Genomic DNA, 23,905 nt, shown 5'->3' with positions numbered 1-23,905 from the left:
TACCGAAGGCTACTACTCTGACCATTCAGTGAAGAAGGCAGACCTTGGTATACCAATGACGTTTTTACCACCTACACTTCCTTGAAAAACTAACTGCGCAAGTATTGGTTGTCTTAAGATGTGTCCTATCATTACCTCTCTATGTGTCCGGCTCCATGGCTAAACGGTTAGCGTTCTGGCCTTTGGTTCAGGGGTTCCCTGGTTTGATTCCCGGCCGGGATGGAGATTTTAACTTTCATTAGTTAATTCCGTGGCTCGTGGGCCGTCTTCAGGGCCCCATCCTCACAGACACGCAGGTCGCCAAAGACCTGCACCAGGACTCCTCGGAAGACACACGTCACGACACCACAAATCACCACAGAAACCCTGCACTCCGGGTTGGCATTCGGAGAGACGTCCAGCCGTAAAATTGTGCTTACTTCATACCAAATGCTAACCTTAGGTAATTAGAAAAAGGCCAGGAAGAAGCGATTTAACAAGCAAGTCCCAATTTGATTTTTTAAAAGGGGACAATATGTTCAAAATATAAGTTAATAAATGCTATGATCACACACTGCTCAGCACGGGAGGCGAGCACTTAACGATTTCAGCCCACCTGGGAGCAGAATTTCGCCTGCTACTCATGTGCTGCTCTTTCTCATATTGGGAACAAGTTCGCTCTAATGTGCGGGAGCCGCAGATTGTGCAAGGAACATTCGTTACGTGAAGCTGCAATCGGTAAGGGATTTGAGGGCATGAGCACATTAGCAGTGCACTTCATGATGTAATGTGGCTGTCACTCATTAGCGAGAGGATGTAGTCCATTACACAAGGTACCACACGTATTACCTTTAGTGAAGCTGGAGTTTTAAAATGAATAAATTTGGATGGAATACACTTGTATTACGCATTGCACCTGTGTCTATATTTCTAAACCAAACCAAAGCGACCCTTCGCTGTACTGAAAAAACCGCGAAAGGTTTTATCCTGCCCTCTTCTGGTGAAATATTTTCAGATCACATACTTTCAATTGCCTATCTGCTAATCGTAACATTGAATTTTTGCAAAGCAAGAAAGCAAAGCAAAGTCATCTCCGTACAGGTCATAAAGGCCCTTGATGAGTGGAAGACAAAGGCTTGTACTATCCGTAACCTCGGCACTTGATGGGGTAGAGTGGTTAGCTCTACGCCGGCCGCCTTTGCCCCCAGAAATTAACCTGGTACTCATTTTTGGTATAGGCTGAGTGAACCTCAGGGCAATGTGCACCTCCGGAAGTGGAAATCTCGTTTCTTAAATTTTACGACTTCCTGACAGGGAATCGAACCCTCCTCCTTCCGGGCCAGCCGAGTACGCCTTTACCGCATCGGCCAGGTAGCCTTATTGAATTTTTGGAGGACGGTAAATTACACATTGATATGTATGCAGCTTTTATAGATGCTGCTGCTACTGCCAATTAGTTTCTCCTTAATGCAAGAGTTAGATGTGTATTGATAAGTTGAATAGCTATGCAATATCTTCTATTACTGTACACTTACAGTAGCCTATTGTATCATAAAACGGCGATAATTTACAAAGCGAAACCATCTCCGTACAGGCCATGGAAGGGGTCATCTCTTCGCCCCCAGAAATTAATCTGGTGCTCATTTAAGGTGTAGGCTGAGTGTATACTAGGGTCGTGTGCTGCTTCAGAAGTGAAAGTCTCGTTTCTAAATCCCGACAGGAGACCGAGCCCATGTCATTTCGAGTGAACTAACAACGGCTTTAGCGCCTCGACTAGGCAGTCAAAGCGATAACTTTGCATCAACTTTGATAAATGCTTTCTAGGTTATACGACATAAATGAAATCTATGTTTTTCCTAACTTCGACCTATAATCTATAGGCTACTTACATTACATTTTACTGTGATAAGTGGGTCTATTGCCGGCCCCGTGGTGTAGGGGTAGCGTGCCTGCCTCTTACCCGGAGGCCCCGGGTTCGATTCCCGGCCAGGTCAGGGATTTTTACCTGCACCTGCGGGCTGGTTCGAGGTCCACTCAGCCTACGTGATTAGAATTGAGGAGCTATCTGACGGTGAGATAGCGGCCCCGGTCTAGAAAGCCAAGAATAACGCCCGAGAGGATTCGTCGTGCTGACCACACGGCACCTCGTAATCTGCAGGCCTTCGGGCTGAGCAGCGGTCGCTTGGTAGGCCAAGGCCCTTCAAGGGCTGTAGTGCCATGGGGTTTGGTTTGGTTTGGTTTGGTTTTAAGTGGGTCTATTGATTCTTTCGGAATATCAAGAAGTAGACTACTGATTAAGCGAATGATTGGCAGAAATCCTTTAAAAATACATTTGATTCGTATAAACGTTGATTGAGTTAAGAATAATTCAGCGGTAAGTTCAAATTAAATCGTTTTAGGTTATGTGCGTCATTGGATTAGAGCATTCAGAAGAAAATTTTGTGATATGTAAAATATTTTCTCTCGGTACTGCATGTATATGAGTGGCGAGATGGCAGTAAGCTATGCAAAAGATTTACTAAGATGGGTTTTAGGCCCACATGCCCTCCAATTCAATGGAGAGCAGTCAGCATGACCAGTCCTCAAATGGACTGAGATGAACAGTGCAGTGATGGTGATTATCTTCTGGGGAAGTAAAACCAGGCAACCATCTCTGAAGTTAAGAGAAAGCAGATGGTATATTAGAGTCTTTGTCGCGCCGATATCAAGCGATCCAGAACGAATTACGATGATGATACGGAAAGAGTTCAGCGATGTAGTTAGCTCTAGCAGGTGATCAGTCGGCTGTGTATGGACCAGCGTATCGAAGGAATAAACACAAAGTTATTTGCTGGCTGGCGCTTGCTGCAGCCTATAATTGTGTGCTATGTTTATGACGACATTAAATAGACGATGTGTTATTGCTGTTCTTATCGCTACTGGCAGAGCTGTATTGAAGAACTGTGCGGCCAGATGTTGAGTTAGTAGCTTATTATATGACTCTATTATACTGCTGCTTCCTGCGGAGACCAGTGCAGTTAATTTAGGCACGCGCTGAGTTACTGCGTTTCGACTGTTTACGTCCGATGCTCTATCGTACAGCTCTGTCGCCAGGAACGGTAGCGCGCTAAACCTATGACTGCTCAGTTAGTCCGCCAGTCCTTGGTGATAACACAATAACAATGATTTCTTTCACTATAACGTTCTTTTTACAGTCTTGATCAAAATGCCGCAAGCCCCTGAACGATTAACACACGTTCCATTCCAAATTCGCCTTTTTGCTTTTCGAATTGAAGCACTCACAAATTCTTCTCCATCATGTTTTGTCGGAAACTCGAGACGAATGTGATAACTGTACTTGGTTCACAGATGGTGATAACTCTACTTGGTTCACAGATGTCCCCACTGCCGTCCGCCTACTGCGATTTACAAACATTAGCGCTACCTCGTTCACATTCAATCATATTTTAAATAATACCAGAAAGTAATATTCACAAGAGGATATAATATATGTAAGCCATGTAACATAACGCCGTGCGGTTAGGAGCGCGCAGCTGTGAGCTCGCATCCGGGAGATAGTGGGTTCGAACCCCACTGTCGACAGCTATGAAGATCGTTTTCCGTGGTTTCCCATTTTCACACCAAGCAAATGCTGGCGCTGTACCTTAATTAAGGCCACGGCCGCTTCCTTCCCATTCCTAGGCCTTTCCTCTCCCATCGTCGCCGTAAGACCTATCTGTGTCGGTGCGACGTATCACTTTTATAGTATTAATATGTAAAATATGTTTCTGTTTGGAATAACGGCCAAGGGGATTCATCATGATGACCACACGACACCTCGTAATCTGCAGGCCTTCGGGCTGAGCAGCGGTCGCTTGGTATGCCAAGGCTCTTGAAGGGCTGTAGTGCCATGGTTTTTTTTTATGTTTCTGCTTAAGTGTAAGAGGCGCTAAGTTTCCTAACTTCGTCATGATCAATTAATTAATGAATTATCGGTATCATCAAGGGCATTCATTCGCAGGAAAGTGTTACAAACTGTCTTCAGAGTGCATCAGTTTTACCGGTCATGAGTTCATAGATAGCTGAAGAGACCAACTGTAAAACAGCAATCTCTGTCCTAACGCTGGCACATAAAATCTACCAGAACTCCTCGTAGTTGGAGAACCCTGTGGTCAATTTTTCTCTGATATTCGTGATTTTACTTGCGATCTCTGTGATCGGACTCGCGCCTTCAGCACTGTTGTTCAATTTCACATCATCACAGCAGCTGCAAACTCTCAGTTATCGAAGATAACAAGGTACTTCTTCATTAGAATCAACAAAAATGTAATGGAAAGGCTGGCGAAACTGAAGATGTGACCTTCGAAAGTGATGCGGGACAGACATAACGGCTTACGACTTCCCGACGGGCGTCTCAGTGCATATACTGTACACGGCAAAACAAGCGGCACTGAAATGTTATTTAACTGTGTTGGTACAGTAAGCATTGAAAGTGTGTGCCACACATGTTCATACTGTTTCTAAACGTTATTGAACATGTTGACGAAAAAGAAAGGTAGCTGTAGAATAGTGTTACCTTCTCGCGTAGTTCTTAGTCTGGTCATCTGTCTTGAAAACTGATTCTTTCAACATGCCCAGTATGCTGGTATCTGGGGTCGTCAGGTACGGGGAGTAGGAAGGGTACAGGAATTGTGTTCCGTGAACAATTTGACGATCTTGAAAGTGTCGTTGCAGGAGGGTAAGTGACTCCCACGCGGTGGGGGACAGTTAGCCAGCTATTGTACTCAATAATGGAAGGCTTCTACAGCGAGAACCAAATGAATAATTAAGAAATTATTTCTGTTATTTTAATCTGTGATTTGTAATTCTCTGAGATTTCTGTTCATGTTTATGATTACAGTCCTCGTAATGTCAAAAACTCAGTGTTGTTATTTTTATTTATTTTACTTTTATTATTATGATCATAACTGTCGTATGGAAACATAATTACAATAGTGCCACATTATGAAGGCACACGGAGAACGTTTAATTTGTTAGTATATATATTTTATCAAGACAGTATGTGCTAAGTTCGTGATATCCATCCTATTATTTTTATTGGTGTCGTATTTTTATTGTGTACCAGCAGTGCCCAGGGCAAGGCACAAGAATCAATCATTGTCATAGCAAAGTAAGAATGCCAAGAACCAACAGGATAGTGCAAGCGGAAAGTAATTATTTATGGTGAAGGAGATATGTACTATGTAAACTATCAAATGTAAACTTGTAACTGATAATAGAAAAAAAAAAAGCTGTTGGAGAAGTCATGCATGATTCTCGTTTGTGATGACGGTACTTGGGCGTCCTGTTGTCCTCTTTTGTGGACATAAGGCTGATACCGTATGACGGAAATGTTAACGACAGCTGACATTGTTCTGTTATTTCGTGCCTTCTTTATAATCGCTTCTCGTACTGTTTTTTTAACGTGAAGCAAACTAGGCCTATTCCGTGTGACTGGAAATAATGTTCGACAATAAACATCTTCTCCTGCATTGTGAGAACATGGTCATACAACACCGAATTTACAGTATGTCAAACTGTTACTTCGTTACTAGAGAAACGTGGACAGCAGATGAACAATAATTTCAGTGTCCTTTGTTTTGCCACACACCGTAGAAGAAATTATTCGATGAGAGGGACTGTTTTCCGTTGCCTTCTAGACTGAAATGTAAATGTACCAGGTCTACCAAAAGTGTACGCCAGCTGACCCTACAACCCATACTTTCACATCATTCATCAATGGAAATGGTTCCTTTAGGAATAGCGTAAATAGCCTTGCCCATAGCTCAGTCTCTTCCATGTTGTCAAAGTCGATCTAACCCCTGAATTTGCAGAGCAATAATCTATTCTGATCCGTATTTGGGCTTGGCAGTCACTTTCGGGATCATTTGAAAGGAGAAGCCTACGTGCCGATACGAGCTTCACTTTCTCCCTTCCCATCACTCACGAACACCTCAGCATTTACTATGCTGCTTAGGTCATCAGATAAGTGATTCTTCTAATGAGATTATTTGTACGTAATCACTGTGTCTGCTGAAGAACATCAGATCAATATATTCCGACATAGGTCGTTAGGCACAGTACTTGTTATTACTTTATAGCTGGGCTGACACAACTATCATGAGACTGTAACTAGAGATCCGTCCCGGAATCACACAGCAGTAATTTTCAGCGTATGGTGATAGTCCTCATAAGATTTCCCTATAGCCGACATTACAGCAGTTGCTACTTTCTTGATGTAGCTCCGTGCAACGTTTGTCCAATGCCGCCTGCCTGTTAGCTCGTTGCTTTCTCATCACGCAAAATTTAAACTATTTCTGACTTTCACTAAAACGATGTTAGCTGCAGTCGCTTAAGTGCGGCCAGTATCCAGTCTTCGGGAGATAGTAGGTTCGAACCCCACTGTCGACAGCCCTGAAAATGGTTTTCCGTCGTTTCCCATTTTCACACCAGGCTGTACCTTAATTAAGGCCACGGCCGCTTCCTTCCCACTCCTAGCCCTTTCCCGTCCCATCGTCGCCATAAGACCTCTCTGTGTCGGTGCGATGTAAAGCGACTAGAAAAAATAAAAATAAAACGATGTTAACTCATAAACATTCTTCTTTTTTATATTCAGTCCCTAAGACTGGTCTTTTTGTCATTTTCTCCAGAAGGCACGATCGATGGGAAATCTCTTCATTGATACGTGCTGTAATTATTTGTGCCCGTGTCCTCCATGAACTGTCCTTGGTCTTCCTCTTGGTTTCTTTCCAGTAACGTAGCCCTATGCTATAATTTTATCAGCAGCCGGTGTCGTAGAGTATGGCCCCACCATGATAGCCGTCGGTTCTTAATTGTTTTGAGCAGTGACTTCCTCTGCTTTATCATTTTGTACGACTTGCGAATTTGTTATTTTTGCTGACCATGGATTTTTAAGCATTCGTCTGAAGCACCTCATTTCAAACATCTCAAGTCTGCTGGTGTTGTTTTATTTAATGTCCAAGTTTCTGATGCATATAATAATACAGTCCAGATGAATTTTCGTAAGATCCTCAGACGTAACGAAACTCCTATGGTAGAAGTGCACAATATGCTCCTTTTGGACATGAAAACCCTTTTAGCTTGAGCTATCCTAAACCATACAAGCATATTATACGTTGTAAATGTTATTTTTATCTCAATAAAATGATTGAGGTAATTAAAGGATTTATTTTCTTAAAAATTGCGAGATTAATCTCAAAATATGTTTTATAATTGTATGTTTGATTGTTTACTGCAACCTATGACAAGAAATAATTATTGAGTACCGGGCGAGTTGGCCGTACGATTAGGGGCGGGCAGGTGTGAGCTTGTATCCGGGAGATAGTGGGTTCAAATCCCTCTGTCGGCAGCCCTAAAGATGGTTTTCACGGCCGTTTCCTTCCCACTCTTAGTCCTTTCCTATTCCATTGTGGCCACAAGACCTATCTGTGCCGGTGCGACGTAAAGCAAATTGAAAGAAAAGATGATTGAGGGTTCAGACAAGTGTACTACGTTGTGGGCTTTTTTGTAGAGGTCTCATGAACAAATCGAGTTTTCAAGGGTCATATTCTAGCGTTGTTCTTCGGGTATAGTGTCGATTATTTAGGCAACGAATGCTAAGGAAATACTCAGAAGGTCGTTCTATCTTGGACTTACTTTCCTAAAATCGCCTTCCTCGGCTTCCTCTTTCCTTAATGTTCCATACTGCTAAACCTTCCTCGATAAATTCCCAATAGAAGAATGAAAACCATTCAGTGGTTCTTGAGATTAGCTCGCACGAACTACAGCAGACGTCTACCGAGAACTTTATATTATAATACGCGCGCGTACGTAATCACTGTGGCCACTACAATTTTTTGTAGTTAAACCTTCTGTGACACTGACAAATTATACCTTGCGTCATATGAGCAACACGTGTTTAGGTACTTTCCAGACTCTTTAAGACTTAAACACATTTTGTTGTCGTAAACTGTTGTGGAGAAGTAAAAATAAGCACGTTAGGGGATATGGAAAAATATTACAAAACAGTAACCGTTAACACTATACCTCTAATAACTAAAATTGATGTCTGACATTTCTTAGAGGGAGATCCGTTTACTGCCTGCCGTGGCGGGATAAAGGGAGTGGGGGTATGGTTGCCATGGAAACGAGGGTGGGGCGACTGCGGTTGCCATGGAGATAAATCTTCTGGCCAGTTCATCTTACTCGGAGTTGCCAAATCTCTCACTTCTGAGTTAGATCTTGTTGCAAGCAGGTCAGTGTGAGTGGCATTCATTTTCTGTGGAAAATAAGAACGTGAAGAATGACCAATTCGTGTCCCATTTGTGATCACTGTAAAATTATCAGCAGCCTATCAGGGTTTTCCAACGTCAGTGCAACAAGGGGACTGCTAATTAGGGCGTACTCCACACAAATGTGGTAAGGATTCTCCCAACCCGTCCCCTGTCTCTTGAACGTTTTTTGAGGTAATATTTGTCTATACTTTTTAACATACTGCAATTTTTCCAGATGTAGACATCCATCGTTGACGTAGCTTTTGTTGTTATGCTTTCTGCGTGCTTACTTACGACATGCAGGTCAATGAGCCGAAGAAAGGCAAGCCTTATGCTTTATATCAGGGCCTCTCAAACGCCCAAAATTTCACGCGTGCAAACAGTGGTGCAGAGTACCTGTGCACAGTGCATCGGTCCCACTCGGCTCGACTCGGACCAACGCTTCGTCTCTGGGCTACTCGGCTAAGCTCGGCTCAACTAGGCTCAACTAGGCTCAACTCGGCTCGGATTTGGAGCGCAACGGAGCAAGTGAGGAACAGGGAGACAGGGGGAGCGAGAGAGGCAGGCGTGGGGAAAGAGAGAGATAGCGCTATTGGTCCAAATCGTGGCGTGGGGGTCTGCACTCTGGTCAAACAAGCGAAATCGTCTTTTGCACCGTGCACAGTGCATGCACCCTGAAAGGCCCTGCTGTATATAATGGATACTCTTACAGAAATTTACGGAGAAGTCAGGGATGTTTGGTGACATGGGTTTGTTTTACCGCTGGATTTACATCGCAGCGACACAGATACGTCTTATGGCGACAATGGGTAGGAGAGGGCTTGGAGTGGGAAGGAAACGGCCGTGGCCTTAATTAAGGTACAGCCCCAGCATTTACTTGTGAAAATAGGAAACCACGGAAAACCATCTTCAGGGCTACTGACAATGGGATTCGAACCCACTATTTTCCGAATGCAATATAATCTTTTCGCGCTATCATTAAATAATTAGCTATTTTTCACATTTTCTTAACATTAAGTTCTCGAATCTTGTACATCTAATCCGAGCGTACAGACAAAAATGATAATGTTATTTATATGGGTGAAAGTAGGCTGAGTGGCCGCGCGTTTTAACGCACTACGGCTATGGAGCCAAGCTCTGCATTTGGGAAACGCATGGGTTCGAATCCCACCGTCGCCTGTTCTCAGAATAGTTTTCTGTGGTTTAATATTTTCACTTCCAGGCAAATTCCGGTACAGTTCCTATCCATAGACCAGAGCAGAGTCCTCACACCCCTTACCCAATTTCATTCACCATAATACATTTCGTCTTCATTAGCTCCTCAACTGAGGTTGGTGCCAGGAAGGACATCCGGCCGTAGAAACATGTTGTATAAATTAATCTCATCTCATCCCGAGCCGGTATCAAGAAACGAGACTGAGGGGTAGACATACATACAGACAAAGGAAAGTAGGCTAATATTATATTTTAGCAGCTGCTTACCTAACGTCTCAGTATAAATATTTGAACAGTTTGAGCATTATGTAAGCATTAATTTAATATTAATATTGTCCCCTATTGTATAAGAAAGTGTAAGTTAACAATTAAGTATGAGATGACCGATGAGCTACAATTGCTTCAAAAAGGGTAGCACTGTCGAAGAAGTTAAGTGTTACAGCAAAATCCTTTGTTTGAAATAGGAAAGTGTAAAATTCAACGGTTTTTATACGCCCATCTTTTGTCCTACTTCTTAAAATTCATTTAACTGCCTTTACACCCATAACCATCTGGTAACTCTAAATAAAAGGTTTATTTGAATCCTGTTTATTCTCTGTCAGTCCCGATATAAACGCATCAGTCTCAAACGGTAAATATAAGTAATTTAATGAGTTTCAACATACGATGCGTAAGAATCCCAGTTTCGCCAGTTACTTGAGGGATGTCTTCCTGTACCAGTCCTTCAGTAAGGAATTCCCTCACAGCAACCTGACTGTTTGTATGCCACTGATAAGAGCGATCGCAAATGGGACGACACCGCCTGGCCAGGTAGTCTACAACAGATCACAGCGGTCAGAATGAACGAGGGAGCAAGTGAGCCGGAAGCGAGGGGTAAGAGAAAGAATTGCTGGAATGTGGCAACATCGTAAAATGGCACGTGCAATGCTCCTCCCTCCAACCCTACCTGTCAGACATCAACTTTAGTTATTAGAGGTAATAATGGTAATAATGCCCCTTAAAACTTCATTTGTTTAGGAGGGTGAAATTCTAACAGGGACTCTTAGAATTGGATATGGCCATGAGAGTGAACTAGTAACAGTGATCGATTTACTCAGGACCGGGAGAGCTGGCTGTGCGGTTAGGAGCGCGCGGCTGTGAGCTTGCATCCGGGAGATAGTGGGTTTGAATCCCACTGTCGGCAGCCCTGAAGATGGTTTCTCGTGGTTTCCCATTTTCACATCAGGCAAATGCTGGGGCTGTACCTTAATTAAGGCCACGGCCGTTTCCTTCCAACTCCTAGGCCATTCCTATCCCACCGTCGCCATAAAACCTACCTGTGTCGGTGCAACGTAAAGCCAATAGCAAAAAAAGAATTACTCAGGAGAATAAACTAACAACAGTGATTGGTAAACCGGTAACAACGACTCATAGAATTTTATTTGGGCAAGAGAGTGAACTGGTAACAGTGACTCTTAGAACTCTATTTAGCCAGGGGAGTGAATTGCTAGTAGTGACTCTTAGAACTCTATTTACTCAGGAGAGCGAACTGGTAACAGTGACTCTTACAACTTGATTTACTCAAGGGAGTGAACTGGTAACAGTGACTCTTAGGAATGATTTTACTCGGGGGATTAACTGATAGCAGTGACTCCTATAACTCGGCTTTCTCAAGAGAGTAAAGTAGTAACAATGACTCTTAGCACTCGATTTACTCAGGAGCGTGAATTGGTAACAGTGACTTTCAGAATTCGATTCTCTCTACACCACAGAGGCGGACGTGTTAACTTACTGAAGGTAATACGTCCACACGTAGGCACTGTATGTTTTCTATTGCAGAAATATATGTTCTTTCCAATGACCCTACTATATTTACCGTGCGTACAATATATTACTATCATTTTCTCGACCGCATAAGAGATCCAAATAACTTTCAAAAATAAATGGATTTTTTAAAATGTAGGCCTAATTGTGTTTTGTAAACTTTCAATGAAAAGTTGAGCTTTGTCTTTCGCTTCAGTTTCAAAATGCGTGCACAGGAGTTTAATGAATCAGCAACCACAGAGCAATGAGGATGATACATTATAACATTAATTAAATAAATTTAATTCAAGATCTAATGAAACATTTTCTAACCACAATCGTATTTTTCTGTTTTATCACTATAAGTCGTAATCCTTAATACTAACGAAAGTGCATTTTTACAGTTATCTGAGTAAGCAAACACATTTTAGATTAGATGCCTAAAATGGTACTTCTAGTCCTACTGGATAATTTTTAGACCCTACTTTTGTTTCCTGAAAGCTTATTTTTAACGGCCTAGAAATCGAAGTTCTGCTCCTTGGCTGAGTGGTCAGCGTTCAGAAGGCTTTAGGTTCGATTTCTAGGCAGGCTGAGAATTTTAACTCTCTTGGTGGGGGGTATTTCTTTTCCTCTCAATACACTTCTCTTAAAAGAGGTGAGTTGGCTGCGCGGTTTTCGGATCACGTAGCTGTGAGCTTGCATTTGTAAAATGGTGAGTTCGAACCCCACTGTCGCCAGCCCTGAAGATGGATTTCCGTAGGTTACTATTTTCCCACCAGGTAAATGATGAGTCTGTACCTAAATTACGGCTAGGGTCGCTTCCTTTCCAGTCCTAGCACTGTCCTCTAGCATCGTCGCCATAAGACTTGTCTGAGTCGGTCCGATGTAAAAAACAAAAACAAGCAAAACCATCTCTCTTCATTTACATCAACACACCACACTATCAAACAACACAAAAAGTACGCAGTAGTAAACATAACGTTGGCGTCAGGAAGGGCACTTGGCCACAGAAATGGGCCAAATCCATATCACGTGTCAAACACAATAAACCGAAAAGGATACCAGAACATACGTCACACTCACACAGGTAATCAGACACGCCTACATGGTTCAAACAACAATAACAGCAGGCGTGTTTGTGTTAAATGTAGCTGAACATTACTCTTGGCCGAGCAGAATGCCTGAACTTGAGGTTGTTCTTCTGACACAGACCCACTTCTCCACTCGAGGATGGCGACAGACCCACATGGCCAGTAGATAGACACAGTGTAAACATTTCTATATGACCTTACATCTCCCAGCTGACACATCTTTGTCCTTGAAGATATTCCTTTCTCATAGTGACCTTCCACAACTTATGGTATTTTATTCGCCTTTCGAAACATCTGGCCGTAAGAAACTTTCTCCTAAAGCTAATATTAGGTCCTGTTGCTCCCTTATGGAAAGCAAATAGATGTGAGGTAGTTGACCTGTATTTCGGCTCCAACTGAATTTTATTTGGAAGGGACGTAATTTAAATACTGAGAAGAACTGCGAGAGATTTGAAGATCTAATTAGCCAAAGCCGAACATAAAGTGGAATTTCAGCTTTCGATGTCGTAATAACAAATTTTTTTTTTTTTTTTTGCTAGGGGCTTTACGTCGCACCGACACAGATAGGTCTTATGGCGACGATGGGATAGGAAAGGCCTAGGAGTTGGAAGGAAGCGGCCGTGGCCTTAATTAAGGTACAGCCCCAGCATTTGCCTGGTGTGAAAATGGGAAACCACGGAAAACCATCTTCAGGGCTGCCGATAGTGGGATTCGAACCTACTATCTCCCGGATAACAAAAATTTAATGTAGCTATTGCTAGCCTCATGCAGCATGTAAGGCAGACCGCCCAACGAGGGTGTATACGGGTAACTTACGTGGAGTGTAGTGTTGTGTGCGGTGTGCGAGTTGCAGGAATATGGAAAGATCACACACAGTCCCGAGGTATGGGCATAAATAGTTTGAGATTAAAATCCCTCAACCTCACTGGGAACCAAAGCCGGGATTGCAAGTACCGTAGGCCAAGACACGGACGTTTCAGCCATGGAGACACACATTTCGAGCACGTCATATAGTATATACCAAAAGATATGTTAATACAGCAATAAATGGTCAGCTACACACCGGTGGGAACCTGTAGATCAGATCCCAGCCAACAGATCAGAAATAATAAGGCCAATGTACTTCAGTGGTAAAGTACTGGAAACGAAATCGGAAGATTGCAGGTTCGGTTCACAGAAGCAACCAGTTTTGCTCTGTACCTAACATCTCTGTCGTATCCACTCGAGACAACCTAATATTCCACCTCTGTGGTGTAGTGGTTAGCGTGATTAGCTGCCACCCCCGGAGGTCCGGGTTCGATTCCTGGCTCTGCCACGAAATTTGAAAAGTGGTACGAGGGCTGGAACGGGGTCCACTCAGCCTCTGGAGGTCAACTGAGTAGAGGTGGGTTCGATTCCCACCTTAGCCATCCTGGAAGTGGTTTTCCGTGGTTTTCCACTTCTCCTCCAGGCAAATGCCGGGATGGTACCTAACTTAAGGCCACGGCCGCTTCCTTCCCTCTTCCTTGCCTATCCCTTCCAATCTTTCCGTCCCTCCACAAGGCCCCTGTTCAGCATAGCAGGTGAGGCCGCCTGGGCGAGGTACTGGTCATTCTCCCCAATTGTATCCCCGACCAAGAGTCTGAAGCTCCAGGACACTGCCCTTGAGGCGGTAGAGGTGGGATCCCTCGCTGAGTCCGAGGGAAAAACCGAACCTGGAGGGTAAACAGATGATGATGAATGTCCGCTTGAAGAAGCTATATCAAATGAATGGAGAGTTGCTATCGTAGCCCCTGTATTTAAAGAAAGGGATGATGAACAAACACGATAATTACAGGCCAGTCAGAATGACACTACCGCCTCCGTAGCGTAACGGTTAGTACCATTAGTATCGTCCTCGGAGGCCCGGGTTCGATTTCTGGCACTGCCATAGATTTAAAAATTTCAGGAGGGCTGTTATGTGGTTGAAATGGTACATGCAGCTCACCTCCATTGGGAATGTGCCTGAAAAGAGCTGCAACACCTCGGGATGAGGACACGAGTTTAATTAGTTTGACATGTGTTGCATCTAAACTTTGGGAATGCATTCCTTATATTAGACATGTTTGCGAAATTACTCTTGACTGTTTTGACAGAAGGCAGTTCTGGTTTACCCTGGTTTACTTACATGTCACCTCACCTAGATTTATTCATAGGACATTCATTTTTAGTGTCCGGCTCCATAGCTAATTGGTAGCGTGTTGGCCTTTGGTTACAGGGGACCCGGGTTCGATTCCCGGCGGGTCGGGAATTTTAACCATAATTGGTTAATTTCCCTAGCACGCCGCGCAGGTCGCGTACCGACGTCAAATCAAAAGACCTGCACCTGGCGAGCCGAACTCGTCTTGAGATCTCCCGGTACTAAAAGCCATACGCCATTTCATTTTTCATTTTTAATGACATATGGGCTATTTTTAATGTGCTTCTTTAAATTCACTCTACACTGGTGTGTTTTAGTGATTGAGGTCAACTATTTTTAAACCAAATATATTCCATGCAATTGGATCCGAACAGTGGACTTAAAGAGTTCTTCAGCGTTTTCCCATTAAGTGCATGCTTATTTTTTAATTTATCTTTTTGACAGTTTTATTGTATATCTTTAAGCATTGGATTTCTTGTTGACTTATCTTCAACAGCTGAGGATGTTGCTCACATAGGGACGAAACATCTTTAAATGTAAATGATTTTAAAATATATTCTGAATACTGATTGTATTGAAAAGGTGGACTACTCCTCTTCTAATTAACATCTGTTCTTGATTAGGAAAAGTTATTCCATTGAAACTCAACTTGTAGGAGTGCAGCAAGATATGCCCTACAGCCTACAGGCCTATTTTAGATTCACAATATTCGATGGATTGTATCGCGATTGAGCTATGTAAGGATGGATCATGGGAGACTACTGACAAAAGTGAGTGCAAATTGACTTGACAAAAGAGTGACTGATTAGGTGGCTGTATTTCTAGAAAATAGGATGAAGAGAATTAGAGTAGCTGGAGCATTATCTGATGCAGTGATCATTAAGAGGGGAATTCCTCAAAGCAGTATTTTTGAACCTTTGTCATGGGAGATTTTCAATAAATTTGGAACTTCTCCGAAATTAAGGTAAACTATTGATAGGGAATCTGCCACCTGGGCGACTGCCCTAAATGTAGATAAATGTGATTGATTGATTGATTGATTGATTGATTGATTGATTGATTGATTGATTGATTGATTGATTGATTGATTGATTGATTGATTGATTGATTGATTGATTGATTGATTGATTGATTGATTGATTGATTGATTGATTTAGCTTCTGAGGTATGGGTGGTGCTGAGTAATGACATTTGCAATACGATGTGTGCATCTCTATTTTATTAAATATTCTTCTCATAGGGCCAGTCGTGCTGCAATGGCACTTTCTGGCTCAGTGAGAAAAGCAATGGCAAACTTCCTCACTCCTCATATTGCCTAGTACGCCTCATTTTAGCGCTGCCTATGGTTTTTATGCTTTCCTTTTTAGCACATAATTTTTGGTGGTGCTATTTGGGGATCCAACCAGGCTTCGGGCTGACGACCTAACAAATAACAGAAAAACAACAAACAGACAGACAGGCAGATAAACGATTACACAGAGAACGATTTGCATATCCGACGCGTTGTGCGTTCAGCAGCCCTGAAGAGGGTTTGTCGTGGTATTGAACCCATAATTCTACGGTGAGAAAAATTTTCATTTTTCTCAAATATTTATTTGGTATTCAGAAACTACTGTATGTTTGAGGGCAGCCATTTTTGCGCTCCTACGAGCCCCGATGTCGCGTGGTAAGGTTCTTCCTCACGGCGAGCTCGTGAATTGCCGGGACACCTCGGTGGGACTCGAGTGCCCGACAATTCTTTAAAGTCGTGGAATTCTGCACAACGAGGGATTTTGATAATATAGTAAATGAAGAAATAACTAAGCAAAATTATTCATACACCCTCTGTGAAGTTAGTGACACCAGGGAAAACTTTAAATGCAGTTAAGCCCAAGTGCATGTTAGCGTGAGATCAGCGAACCAGCTACACGTGCCAAGGTCATGGGCAGAAGAAAACGCGCGAAACGCACGGGCAGAAACAATTTATTCCCCGTGTTGTGAGTGTAGAAAAATTATAAAATTAACATCGAACATAAGTGCAAGTATGTCCGGAGTTCTGGGACAAGTCTTATCAAAATCGGCTTATTAGAAGCAAAATTGGCAGATTACACAACCAAGCCTCATAGAGGGGATAGCGTCCTTCCGGAAATTATAAAAGAAACCCCCCCACCGTAGATTTTTCAGTGTCGATCTGGAACTTGGAGCCGCGGGAGCTTGTGCCCGTCGTCATTAGAAATTCGCGCCAGATTGACCGACAATAATTAAATACATGTTCGTGGCTAAGGTCCATAAACTTGGTTAAGAAGAAAAGCGATTGGGAAAGTTCTGAACGTTTGCAGACGAACTGGGAAGGTGTAGGCTGGTTGGAATATACACAGCAGATTTTATATTTTATCATTTCATGTACTCTTGTAAGTGAAGAGGGTCTGGGGGAAGCTACGCAGAGGAGTTCTGCTCCCTTTATCGGTTGAACACCTGTTCTTATTGAAACAACGGAGAGAGAAACCACTCTGAGAAAGCATCAGACAGTTGTAGTCGACTGCAGGACGAGGGAAGTTCGTGGTGCAAGTTACAGAGAAAGTGCATTATTTATATGGTAATTTTAATCTCGTGTGTGTGAAGGGTAGTGTTTGGATGAGTGAGATTTTGAAAATGAAAATGTTATCTGTGAAAATGAGTGGCTAAGTACGAGGTTGCTGGTGAGGATGTAACCAGAATGCTGAGAATGTCACCATTGTGCAGGTCTGTCTAATTTATATTATGTTGTAGTTAGTTAGTTACTGTCTGTCCTAAACAAATTTTCCAGATGCTTGTCGGGTTGATATTCGTATTTATCAGGCGAAAGGTGTTGAAATTTTGGTCAGCGTGTGAAAATTTCAGTGTGTAAAATTCATGTCAAGAACGGTAAAATGCGACGTTTAAAATTTTTGTGTTGAGATGAGATATCATTCAAAGTGCGGATTTGTGAACGTTATAAGTGTAAATTTGTCGTGGCGAATATCGTAATTTCAGGTGTCAGTTGCATTCAGAAATGTTGGTCGGTAATAATAATAATAATAATAATAATAATAATAATAATAATAATAATAATAATAATAATAATAATAATAATAATGTTTACCGCGGGATAAGGAAATTCTTCTCTGTTAAATTGCATTTAACCGGTTATATTTACAAGGACCGTAAGCATATTTAGATAATGTCAAGGAAATTTGTTAGAGTCACAGTTATTAATGGGAAGAAAATTTTGAGACATCGTGTAGGCCAGTGTTGCGAAAGGTCGATGTGTGCTCTTGGGCTCTTGAGGTTCGAAAGTTGTAATAATAGTAAAGTAAGAGATGTGTTTTAATAATGGTTGTCGTTTTCACCAGGGGATCGAAGTATGAAAAAGGGTCTTGAAGGAAAAGGGGTTGAGAGCGATGGATTTATATGTACGTGGAGATGAGAGAGAAGCGATACCGCTGGAAGAAAGCGATGAGAAAGTGTGTTGAGATAAGCTGTATTTTGTAGAGGAAGTATTTATGGAACAGGCTGTGTGAGGCAGGCTGTATTGTTTTCCGCAATCAATCCAAATTTGAGATGACTATGATGTGAAGCATTGTAAAATTTATAGAACGATTCCAAGTGAAAACGACTCTAGTAAAATGTTAAGTCTGGGTAGTAACATCCAGTGATTTTTGTTAAGAAAATGTGCGATCTCCAGGATCGAAGAGCACTTTGGACACATGGTTGGGTTATATTGAATTTGTTCACTGGAGAAGTCATTGATAAGATGGTTGGAATTGATGATAGGCGATCTGAGAATTTCGAATGCGGTGGTGATGATTATTATTTTGAAGGCATCCACTAAAAGGGTAAACGTGTGTTGGGAATTTTCATTCGCTTCCCTAACACTTCAGTGCACAGGCTGAGATTGTGTTCGAGGTGGAGAATCGTTCGTCACGTCTATTTATTTTTGAATTCACATATTATAATGAGGTAGACACTTACTGTATTTTTCGAGAGGTAGATATTTACTGTATTTCGACTTGCTTTCCTTTGATAATAGAGACGTTGGTTCCGTCGTGTGGTATTTGTCTGACCAAATCTAGTGTGGAATATCAGAGTTTGTTTGAAATTGCTGTTCGCCTGATATGTTAAGGGAGACGTGGTACGACCCACTTTGACGCCCGGCGATAGATTTAGGACGTCACGTGTTATTCTTGGAGTCACTGATGATGAGACGTCCTAGGTCACGCCCGACGATAAAATTTGGAAGGCATCATGTATATAATGATTAGGGTTAGGGTGTACAGATTTCAAGTGAGCCCGACGATAGGTCTGGGATGGTAGCTGTACACACTCAAGTCTCAGTTTAGATGTTTTCTTTTGTTTTGTTTCTTGAAGCGGCCTGGGGAAAGGTAGCATTTACAATACGATATGATTTTATGACGAGGGTCAATGCGGAGCTCTCCATTGAGATAACGGGACTGCTATCAGACGAGTGAGGGCTGTCCAAGTGTTGGATATCGGCTCGACATAGATTAAATGTTTTTACTGTAATTCGTCGTGCGTGTTAAGCGTTAATGACTTCGAGATGTTAATTTATTTTTACGGACTTTATTGTTTTCTCGTTTTAACGTCCGTTCTCGTTTGATAGTGTGCATATTGACACTCAGTGTATTAGTGTGAGACTTGAGTTGCGAATGCGGTTTCGATTCGTCAGCCAGTATTTTATTTTATTTTTAATCTTGTCATATTTTCATTCTTTCATAATTAAAGTAAGTAAGTAAGTAATCACTTTGTAGTAGTGTGTTGGGACAGACAGTAAATAGAGAGATCTGTACTGGTAGCATTGTTTTCAAGGGAAAGAATTCCTTAAAATTGTAGTAAATTTTAGCGTGGACTGGTAATTTTATCAAGCATAACAAACCCATTTCTAACCTGAAAATCGGTTCAATAATAATATTTTCAAGTGATTTTTCACTTTTTGATTAACTTCAGTGTTTGGCATTTCTTCTAAATGCATGATTAGTAATTGTTTCCTGCATTTCGCAGTTTTGTTCCTTTAGAACGATCTAACGTAAGATCCTCCCGGATCCTGTTGTTGTTGGTTCCTTCCGAACAGCTGTTTGGGGTGATGCACAGTTGGCATCGGGATTATCTTATCACTTAAGGGTGTCATGAATGACAAATGCATGGTGGAATTTTTATTTCAATTGTGAATGATGCTGTTAACTTGTGAACACCATGCTTTCCCATAATATTTCGCAACCTATCCAAAGCAACTGATAGTCAGTTTGGTTCGATTAAGGGTCCATTCGGCGGATGTTCCGTATCCGTGAAGGGTATTTGACTGGTGGATAACCTTAATTGAGAGGAAATCAGGCGTTCTACTTGTTGAAAGTCAGATTTTCCACGGATCGTGTGGATTAACTCTCAGTTCTCGTTTGGAATAATAGGTGCCCGGTTTTCAGGTCTTCCCTTTTTCAGTTTTTCAGTTTCGCTGTCCACTGACATATTAGCTTCTCTGAAGTAAATCTTCGGCATTGGAAGAAACGAAGTGACGTTATGTAATGTGACTGTGTTTGGAACATTCAAAACCAATAATTTATATTTTTTTCTGCAAGAATGCATATCAAATTAATTATGTTGTCGTGCTATTTCAAGTTAATAAAAGTTAGTAAGCACATTTTTGCTCCTCATTTCAAGTAGTTAGGCTTTCTTCTGAACCCCATCGTTTGGTTAAGATCGTGACCGAATTTATTCCCGCAACGACCCATGATTTAAGAGTTCTAAATTGTTCTACTGTAGCAGCCGTGGCCGACCAACGATGGAATGGTAAGTTCAAGGGTTCAGTAAGAAGTGGCGCCATCAACTGTGGGGCCTTAATGTCACGATAACGATAAGGAGCCCAAAGTCACGATAACGACACGATGCCACGATAACGATAATGAAATTATCCATTGAAAATAAATATTAGGAAATATAAAATAATGTTGAGGCCTAAGCCACATTATAAATAATACAAGCGGGTGAGAACTATGGCTGAGCCACAGTTAAACGAATTATGCCCAATGAGAGTGCTAGATATTAAAACGTTTAACGAGGAGCGTAACTACTTGGTAGATAATAATAATAATAACAGTCACAATGCATTTTAGGAAACCAGTACTTAAAGCGTTATTGAAGCTTATGTCATGTTGCCAATATAAATTTTGGAAGTGGTAATGCTGAATTACATTCAAAGTTTATGCGTTAACATGTTCTTTGTTTAATTAATTTACGGAAGCGAAACTATTTGGGATATTTATCCAGAGCAACTTATTAACTTCAGAATTTTCTTTTTATTAAACGAGTTTGTGATACCAGCCACCTAAACAAATTTTATAAGACGACTGTTGGAATGTTGTCAGTTTCGGCATTAAATTATAATAGCGTTTGTATGTGAAAACGCAGTAGATAGTGAATTCTTTCCTTAATAGTTTGGAGTATTCTGGTTGCATCAACAGCCAGCGTACTCATTAGTGTATTCTTTGTGGTATTGTGAGATGGAGGATCAGGCGGTGATGGAGATGCTAAAGCAGATGAGAGAAGACATGAAAGTTCGTGATGAGAAGTTGGATAGTAAGATAGATAGTTTAGATAGTAAGTTGAGAGAGGACATGAAAGTCCAGAATGAGAATTTGAGTAGTAAGATGGAGGATACGAAAGGGCAAATGTTAGAAAGTTTTGATAGTAAGATGGAGGACGCGAAAGTCCAGAGTGAGAATTTGAGAGAGGACATGAAGGCTCATAATGAAAGTTTGGGTGGTAAGATCGAGGAGTTACAGAGTAGTATCGAGGATACCCAGGCTAGGTGTAAAGAGTCTAGTGATGAGTTGAAGGCTGGATTGAAGAACGTAGTTCAGGAGACATACACTATTTGCACCGAACTTAAAGAGGAAGTTAGGGGTGAGATAGGTAAACTCAACCAGCGTTTTGATGATAGCCGAGTGGAAATTAGGAATGAAATTGACAAACAATTTGCGGAAGTGCAGGTCAGTTTAAAGAACGATTTCGACAAACAGTTTTCTAAAATCCATGACAGTTTAAAAACCGATATGGACAAGCGTTTTGACGAAAGCCACGACATGTACAGTAGGTTATGTGATAGTCAGGATGAGATGAGAAAGGAACTTGACAAGCATTTACTGGAAAGCCAGACAGCGCACAAGCAGCTGATCGACAGTCAGGTCGAATTTAAGGACGACATTACACAACAGGTCGTAGAGATGCGAATTTCCAGTGATAAGGAAAGGGGGAAAACGCTAACCATAATAGAAGAACAACGTCAATTATTATCTGCGGACATTCAGTCACTGAACAACAAGGTAGATAAAATTAGTGTGGAATTGGAGAGTCAAGTATTGTCGAAAACCGAAACCATGGAGAAGAAACTGTTGCAAATTAATGAGGAAGCAATTAGTAAACTCCAAGTGGCTAATGAGGACTCCGAAGTTTTAATTAAAGAAATTCAAGAGGAGTTAGTTGAAATGAAAAATGAACACACCCGGGAATTCAACGACAGGCAAATTAGTATAGAACAGGACTTAAGGGAAATCACGTCAGCCCAGGAAGAGACAGACAAGAAAGTTGGGTTCATTAAGAGCGAAGTGAGCAGTTGGATTAGCAGCGTGGTAGATATGCAGTCCAAGGTGGACAAAGTTTTGAGTCAAACCTCGACAGCTGTTAACTCTGACCTCAGTGGTCAATTGCCAAATATCAGTCATGTGAATAATAACGGTCAGAGCTCAAATGTAGATACCAGTCGATCTCAAGGCTCAGGGGTCACAAACGTTATTAACATGATCAAGTTACATGAGGACCAGCCTAAGAAATTTAATGGAGGTCCACATACCACGCCGAAGGGATTTCTTAAGGATCTCAGGGAGTACATCCGGGACGCCAAGATTCCTGAGGAACGTCAGTTGAGGGTAGCTGAAAGATATTTAGAGGGGGCACCACTTTTATGGTTCAAAGGCTTCCGATACCACTTTGATACCTTTGATGAATTCCAGAGGGCGTTTCTAAATAAATTTTGGAGTACGGAAATTCAGCAGAGTCTCAGATTAGAGCTATACTCACGTCGTTATACTGCAATAGGCCCTACAAAATTCAGTGAGTACTTTATTGCACAAATGGTAAAGTTCAGAGAACTTGAGGCGCCGCCCTCGGAGCAAGAGTTGGTACAGGCCATCCAAAAGCAGCTACCTCCCGAAGTACAAAGGATGCTCATTGCATCAAAGGTAGAGACCCCAATGCAGGCAGAAATGATCCTTAGGCAACTGGATCATACCCATAATCAAATAGCACCCAGAGGGGGACGATCACACGAGCAACATGTAAACACTGTTAGCCAGGTTCCAGAGGGAAGTCAAGAGGCACCTGAGCAGGGGAAACCACAGCCGACTGAGCGGGGGCGTGAGTTTCGCAATAACTGGGAACCCTCGCATCCACGAAATGAGGATTGGAAAAGGCGTAGGGGTAATTGGAATTATCCACAAAGGAGGAACCCTTACTGGAGGCGATACGATGGGGACAGAGAAAACCAGAGGAATTTCAGGAATGGACATAATATCCGCAGGGACTGGGGAAATAATCGAACCCAGAACTTCCGCCGTGATGATGATGAAAGGTACCGCGAACGTGCTCAGTACACCGAAGGGTTAAGGAAGGACCACGAAAGGGAAAAATGGCAGGGGGCTATACAGCGCCAGGACGTTAACACCGATTGTTTCGGGGCTGAAAGTCTGGAATTCCAGAAGGCACATAGGCAAGACCAGCGAAACACCGGTCTGAACCCGTTTGCGCCGAATTTCGAGCAAGAGTCAATGTCGGCTCTTGATAGAAGAAAAACCACTTCAAAGTCCCAATAGAAAAATTTCAGAGTCTTTCACCCCAGATTCTGAAGGAGAGACAACCGAATGACGCACATAACATCAGTAACATCAAGAAACAGACTCCTAGCAACCCCCATTAAATGAAGACAGCAACCCAACGAATTTAAAGGTTTATCATAGAGCAGAAGAAAGAATCCCATTACCTGATGACGCAGCCTTACCACCAGGGGAATTGGTCACCGAAGAAGAAGAAGAAGAAGAAGAAGAAGAAGAAGAGGTACAACCAGTAAATATGATCGTCACGTCGAGAGGAAGACAGGTCGAGGCACCAATCCAAGGACAGGCAAGCAGCGGGAGTAAAGAAGAGGAAGACGCTGAATGTTTACAATGTTCATTCTTAAGAGAGGACTTCATTGATGACATCTGTAACGCAATTCTATTGTTGGAAGAAGAAAACAGGGAAATACGTGAAAGTAACAGAGCCCTACGTCAAGAGTGAGATCGGCTGGGAAATTTTACGTAGAATCATGGTTCATTTGTATCAAAATT

General features: G+C 42.1%; 1 protein-coding gene across 1 annotated transcript in view; it reads left to right on the top strand.

Moving 5' to 3' along the window:
• The window catches only part of Drip (aquaporin homolog protein drip), a 483,076-nt gene that overhangs the window by 215,172 nt on the left and 243,999 nt on the right, over positions 1-23,905 (top strand). The window lies entirely within an intron of this gene.

Source organism: Anabrus simplex, chromosome 1 (assembly GCF_040414725.1).
Source record: "Anabrus simplex isolate iqAnaSimp1 chromosome 1, ASM4041472v1, whole genome shotgun sequence".
In the NCBI taxonomy this organism is placed as follows: domain Eukaryota; kingdom Metazoa; phylum Arthropoda; class Insecta; order Orthoptera; family Tettigoniidae; genus Anabrus; species Anabrus simplex.
Note: the sequence above shows the minus strand (reverse complement) of the source record. Positions and strands in the feature narration are given on the sequence as shown.